Source organism: Phoenix dactylifera, unplaced genomic scaffold, assembly GCF_009389715.1.
Source record: "Phoenix dactylifera cultivar Barhee BC4 unplaced genomic scaffold, palm_55x_up_171113_PBpolish2nd_filt_p 001071F, whole genome shotgun sequence".
Classification (NCBI taxonomy): Eukaryota; Viridiplantae; Streptophyta; class Magnoliopsida; order Arecales; family Arecaceae; genus Phoenix; species Phoenix dactylifera.
Window position 1 is genome coordinate 37,687 of NW_024068419.1, and position 7,110 is coordinate 44,796.

At 39.4% G+C, this 7,110-nt stretch overlaps 1 long non-coding RNA gene across 1 annotated transcript; it reads left to right on the plus strand.

Annotated features, from left to right (window-relative positions):
- Window positions 1-518: 518 nt before the first annotated feature.
- Window positions 519-3,657, plus strand: LOC120107907. The gene is made up of 2 exons (XR_005509514.1): window positions 519-756; window positions 3,103-3,657. It is a non-coding gene; the product is annotated as an uncharacterized LOC120107907 (long non-coding RNA).
- Window positions 3,658-7,110: the final 3,453 nt, after the last annotated feature.

Genomic DNA, 7,110 nt, shown 5'->3' on the forward strand with positions numbered 1-7,110 from the left:
TTCGGCATACCTTGGTTCAAATTAGTTCTGTGGAGCCCGCGTGGGCGTTCTTCAGCATATCTTGGTCCAAATTAGTTCTGTGGAGCCCGCATGGGTGCTCTTCAGCATATCTTTGTATCGTAGTTGGCCGCGTGGGCGCTCTTCGGCATACCTTGGTCCAAATTAGTTCTGTGGAGCCCGCGTGGGCGCTCTTCAGCATACCTTTGTATTGTAGTTGGTTGCGTGGGTGCTCTTCGGCATACCTTGGTCCAAATTAGTTCTGTGGAGCCTGTGTAGACGCTCTTCAGCATACCTTGGTCCAAATTAGTTCTGTGGAGCCCGCGTGGACGCTCTTCAGCATACCTTTGTATCGTAGTTGGCCGCGTGGGCGCTCTTCGGCGTACCTTGGTCCAAATTAGTTCCGTGGAGCCTGCGTGGGCGCTCTTCAACATACCTTTGCATCGTAGTTCGCCGCGTGCCTTTGTGGTTGTGGAGTAAGGACGTCGGCGAGCTCCCCGAGGCCCGAACGAACAGTTGAGTTCATCCAAAGCCCTTTAAATTCCCCCACCCCCTTTCTAAGATCCACCGCCGTGCCACCTTCATCCATCTTCCTCATCTCTTGCGGCCTTCGTGCCGCCACAATCAAGCGAAGCCGCCCAAAACCTACCTTCCTCTCTTAAAACCCCCTCCCCAGTTGCTCTGTTTTCCCTATCCGAGTGTTGCCGTCCGTTTCTTCCCTCCGGAAGCCTCCACCGTCGCGAGATTTGCCGGACGTAGGTAAGCCCCTCACCCCCCCCCCTCGCCGCTCGCTTTGGCCAAGAGGGCTGCCACCCAGGGCAGCTGGGGGCCCTGCCCCTTTCCTTCTCCCTCTCTGTTTCCTCTGTGTACCGGCCGAATCACCGAGTTCACGTTGCCGCCAGCCGCGCCACCACGCCATAAGCCGCGCCACCGCAGGCCGTGCACCGTCGGACCTTCCTCTCTCCTCTTCCCTCTCTTCTCTCCCTTCTCTTCTCTCTTTTCCTCCTCATTTTCTTCTTCTTCTTCCTTTAATTTCTTCATTTCCTTCCATTTTTCCTTATTTATTAATTTCCATAAAAAAAAATCCTACTTTTCTTCTCCGGCTGTTATTTCCTCTTCTCTTGCCCCGTCGACCGGATGCAGTGACGACCCATGCCACTGATAGACCAAACTCATTCCCCTGATCGAATTTGGATTCTCTGTTTTTCTCTCCTTTCTATCTCTATTGGTTGACCTCGATCGAGCCTAATTTTTTTTAATTAGTGTATTTTTTTATTAATTGATAAATTTGATCTAACCTAGGAGCCTTAATTTGATACAGTGGAAACCTAGGTCCAGATAGAAAGGAGGCGTGATCAATCGGTTCCTTTGCATTCAAGTAACCACAAACCCTACCTCATAGTAAAATTCATATTTTGATCCAAGGAATGGCCGAGACCCTTGGATGTTGGATTGATAAATTGGATCTAACCCAGGAGCCTTAATTTGATCTGGTGGAAACTCAGGTCCAGATAGCAAGGTGGTGTGATCGAAACCGGTTCCTTTGTATTCACGCAACCATGAACCTACCTCCTTGTGAAATTCACTTTTAATCCAAAGAATGCTCGAGACCCTTGGATGTTAGACTAGTTTCGGTAGGCTAGACATGGACTGGATCCTACCTTAGGACTTTTCAAGTTGTGATATGATGCTTTATTGAAATCTAATAAGATATTTAATTATTTTAGATTTTTTAGAAAATTTTCTTGACGAGTGAATTCTGCAAGATTTTAGAGTGAAATGGAAACTTATCTCTACCCTTAGTGTATTCAATCATACTTATGATCTGGTCAACATTATTTAAAAATTAATCTATTTCTATTAAGTGTTTTATGCATACCGCATGAAATTGAATCATAAAATTTTGGATAAAGATATTAATTACTTGAGTATGAATCGTACTTTATTGCATCGATAAATGTGTAGATATTATAGTATTCTGATTTTGCTACTTTCTAGTCTGACTACGATCACATGGGTTCAGGATCTAGTCTTCTATCAAGCCTCTAGTGGGGCGATCACTAGCGCATGTCGGTTGACGGCGTGTTATAGTTAGGAGCTAGTTTTCATTCGGGTCTAGCCTGTCGAGGCTAAGTGCCAGCACATGCTGCTGGAAGTATGTATCTCCGTGTGATTTCAGAGCTAGTTTCTTTTCTGACCTCTAGTCGGGCGATCTTTAGCGCATAATCGGTGGACGGCATATCGTAGTTAGGATCTAGGCTCGTTCGGGGCTTGCCACGGGTCGACTATGACTATAGTCATAGAGACTAAGAGAGAGAGAGAGAATGATCCATTCATGGTTGATTTGAAAAGTTATTTTGGCCAAATGTATTATATATCTTCAATTCTATATTGATAGACTTGATATATTGATTAGCATGTTTTTATATATATGGAAAAATCATGCAAACTGGAAATTTATTTTTCCTGTACAAAAACTTAATCTTACTTGAGGTTTTGGTAACTTATTGAGCCATGAAGCTCATTTTTTCTCTTTCATTTTATTTACAAATGCGTCTGAGTAGACAGGGCTTAAGATTGAGTAGTAAGGAACTTGGGGTTTAGAGAATATTTGATTGGTGTGTATTAGTAATTGGTAGATTATTTGTCTCTGCCACAACCTGAGTTTGGAATGACATGAATGTGTATGAATAAAAAGGCCGGCTTTACATGTCCTATGGGGTTAACCCTAGAGATGTGTGGCCATTTGTCACGTCCTCGGCTCGGGCTAGTGGGTCGGAGTTTGTCGCGTGCTCAACTCGGGCCATTGGGTCGAGGCTAGCATCTGCAACAAAGTACTCCTGGCTCCAGAAAGGACGGATAGATTTGGTGATGGCATATGGTTCGTACATCATCTATGTATTAATTCTTATATGCATAGATGATGTACCAAGGCATCCATTCATGAGCAAGGTTATGATCACCTACAGATTAAAACCTTAGATGGGTTGGACAGTGGCCATGTTTTTACTTGCCTTTGTAACTTCTTTCAAAATCCTACGCCTTTTCTTATGTTATACATCAAGTGGTCTGATAAGCAATGATTCTAACCTTAACTCTTTCCAGGTAGAAATTATTATAACAACAAGAGGCTCGAGGGAGACGTGCAGAAGTAGCAACCAAAAAAAGAGAGATAGAGATGGAGAATAACAAGGTTACTTTGCTCCTGGTGGTGACCATGGTGCTTGTGGCCACCGTTGCTCCTTCTGCCTTCGCCCGCTGTAAGACTAATGGACTCCCCTCTGATGCCAATGGGGTAGCTAGTAACCGGACTCCCCTCTCAAGGATAATGCTGGAAGGTGGAGTCAGCAGGAATGATGGTTGTCCTGGTTCCTCATGCAATATCCTGAATGATCCTTGTTGTAGTGGGTGTAATTGCCTTCCGGTTGGAATTTTGGTTGGGGTGTGTGTTGGGTCGTGTTGCTAGAGGATGGCGATCGATGCTTTATCATGAAATAATCTCGATCGAGTCTGCATTGTGTTGTTGGGTAATGGAAGCTATGTAAGGCTTCATGTCCTACTTCGAATGGTGTTCGATGCTTTTGCATTAAATAATGTCAACTGAGTCTCTGTGTTGCTGTCTAAATGGAAGCTATATATAGCATGTCTGCTTCGATGTTTTTTGTGTGCGCCTGTGTTTATATTGTTAGCCTAGATGCACAAATATAATTGATAAATTAATAATTAAATATTTCTACTATTCAAAAATAGCAAATAAGAAAAATAAATTAGTAAATAATTAACTTGACAATATAATAATAAAATGAAGAAAGAGAGAGAAGATGACCTGTGAATCGAAACATGCTGATGCGTTGTCCTGAAAAAGTTTATGACTCCACGCACGGGTCTGCTGGCACAGATCTTCTAAAGATATGATGAGCCAGTATAGAACTAAGTCTTCCCCGTCAGTGCACCTCCAGAGAACAAAGAAGAGCATGTTCACGCTTGCAAATAGCTAAAAAAAACTTAGAAAAATTATGAGGAGAAGAAAAATTTTCTTTATTTCTTTTCTCCCCAGTGATCCCTAGAGCCTTTTTTATATAGGCTCTTGGAATAGGGAGAAGGAAAATTTTTCATTGTATTTGAAATGATTCCTAGAGCCCTTTATATAGGCTTAGGCGCGTCAAAAGAAGCAGACTCTCGCGGATTGATGACGTGTCTTCTTGTGCTCCTTTCATCCTTCGGCTTATTGCATCTTGGTCGTCCATTCTTTCTTCCTTCTTCGGGAGGCCTTTCCATGTTTGCTCTTGTGCGTGGATGCATGACACTTATCATGGCCTGGTTTCTTTGGGGATCTTTCCATGTTTGCTTCCTTGCTTGTGCGCGGATGCTTAACACTTGGCCATTGACCAAGTATAATGTTTGGTTTTCAAATTTTAAAATATTTGATTTAATTTAACAATCCCCCACATAAATTAAATATTTAAAAATTTTAAAATCAAAATAAATTTAAAAATCAAAATAAAGTGCTAAGTATCTTATATTATATAATTGGTGTAGGTACCTTTCGGTTTGAACCTTCACTTAGTAATAATTAATTACCTCTATGGAGCTAAGGTGGACTATGCCTTGAACCTTGGTCTATGGCTCAGATTTCATCAACAACACACATAATATAGCGTGAATAACACGCAAGGCGGGTTTACGCTTTACGGCCATGTGCAGGTATCTCTTCATGTATGTTATTAGGAAACAACCCACTTTCTACAGTCGCGGCCTTATGACTACACGCATATAGGTGAATCCTCAAAAGGATATGAGCAAGTAGGTACCCTGCCTCATGGGCCTCGAATTCATTAAGAGTAAAACCTCAACCTAACCCTTGCTTTTTATAAGCACTGTTGCCCTAGGAATGGAAAAAACAAATAGTGCTCCTCATTAGTCACCTATCTGGCTTGTTCCTTCCCATTAAACCTCTTCAGGTTGGGTTACCACCGTGGTGACTTACTTATGGGCTTAGCCCCATACCCCTCGACAACTCTAGAACCACTATTCTAAACAATCCTTTGGTAAACTGATTAGCTAGATTCCTTTTGCATTTTACAAAATTTAGTGCAATCAAGTTATTCTTTAATTTGTATCTCAATGATTTATGGCGCACTTTCAAGTACGTATTCATTTTCACATTTGCATTTTTTTTATTGCATTTATCAATAGCAGATCTGCAGTCACAATGAACAGATATATAAAGTAATAGTAAAGTCACAAGAGGTAAGTCTACTAGTAGATCTCTAAGCCACTCGGCCTCAATGCTAGTGGTATCTAGGGCAATCATTTTAGATTCCATAGTGCTCTTAGCCACTACAGTTTATTTAGTAGACTTCCATGATACAGCTGCACCTCCTAAAAGAAAAACAAAACTAGTGGTGGATTTGATGTCAAATGTATCACTGATCCAGTTGGCATCATTATAGCCTTCCAGAATAGCAGGATAACCATAATAGTGTAATCCTAGAGATATGGTACACTTAAGGTACCGAAGAATTCTTTTTAGAGCAGTCCAATGATCATTATTAGGATTGTGAGCATATCTACTCAGTCAGTTCACAGAGTATTCAATATATGGTCTGGTATAATTTGTAAGAAACCCTAGAGAATCAATGATCTGGCCATATAAGCTTTGATTGACTGGATTACCTAAGTTATTCTTTAGATGAAGAGATGGATTAAAGGGAGTAGATACAGGATGACAATCAAAGTAGTGAAACTTCTTAAGAATCTTCTCCACATAGTGGCTTTGGAATAAAGTTATTCTATTTTCATTCCTTATAATTTTAGTATTTAGGATTAGGTTTGCTTCTCCTAGATCTTTCATGACAAATTTTAGAGATAAAAATTATTTTACTTCATTAATAATTTCTAAGTCTGCTCCAAAAATTAGGATATAATCTACATATAGACATAAGATTATAATTTTGTTATTCTTCTTTTTATAATATACACATTCATTTGTGTTATTAATTTTAAATCTATTAGTTAGGATTATTTCATCAAATTTAAGGTGTCATTGTTTGGGGATTTGTTTTAAATTATAAAGAGATTTAATCAACCTACGTACCTTTTTCTCTTGATCTGGGATAATGAAACCTTCGGGTTGGTCCATGTAGATCTCTTCATCTAGGTCCCCATTCAAGAAAGCAATTTTAACATCCATTTGATATAAAACCAGCTTATGAATGGAAACCAAGGCAACAAGAATCCTAATGGTAGTGATTCTGGCTACAGGAGCATAAACATCAAAAAAGTCAATCCCAAATTTTTCAGTAAAACCTTTGGCTACTAACCTAGCCTTGTATTTATCTACAGTTCTATTTAGCCTAAGTTTCTTCTTAAAGATCCATTTACACCTTATGGGTTTACTTCCTGGGGGTAGATCTGCTAATTCCCAAGTATGGTTTTGAACTATGGATTGCATTTCATTATCTATTGCTTCTTTTAGAAGGGGGCATCTAAAAATTTCAAGGCATCCTCTAAAGAAGTAGGAGAGTCTTCTTTTAGGAATGTATAGTAGTCTTCTCCAAAGTTCTTTTTAACTCTAGTTCTTTTACATCTTTTAGGTTCAGTTTCTTCTTCTTCTTCCTCTCTAAATCTAGTTCGGCTAGAACTAGTCCCTAGATTATTATTGGTATTTATTTGATCATTTATCCTTATTTTAAAGAGAAATATACTTTCAAAGTAGATTGCATCTCTTGCTTCCATTATAGTATTGTTATTAATTTTATTTATTTGAGAGTTAAACACTAAAAATCTATTAGCATTACTCTCAATTGCATATCCATTAAATATTACATCTACTATTTTGGGTCCAATTTTCTTTCTTTTATTTTCTAAAATTTTTACTTTAGCTAAGCATCCCCACACTTTTATGTATTTTAAGTTATATTTTCTATGTTTCCATATTTCATATGGGGTTTTATCATTATATTTGAATAGATTTCTGTTCAAGATATAAGATGCAGTTACTAGTGCCTCCCCCCAAAGATTTTTTTGTGCACCTGAACTAATAAGCATAGAGTTAACCATATCCATTAATGTTCTGTTCTTTCTTTCAGCTACTCCATTAGATTAGGATGA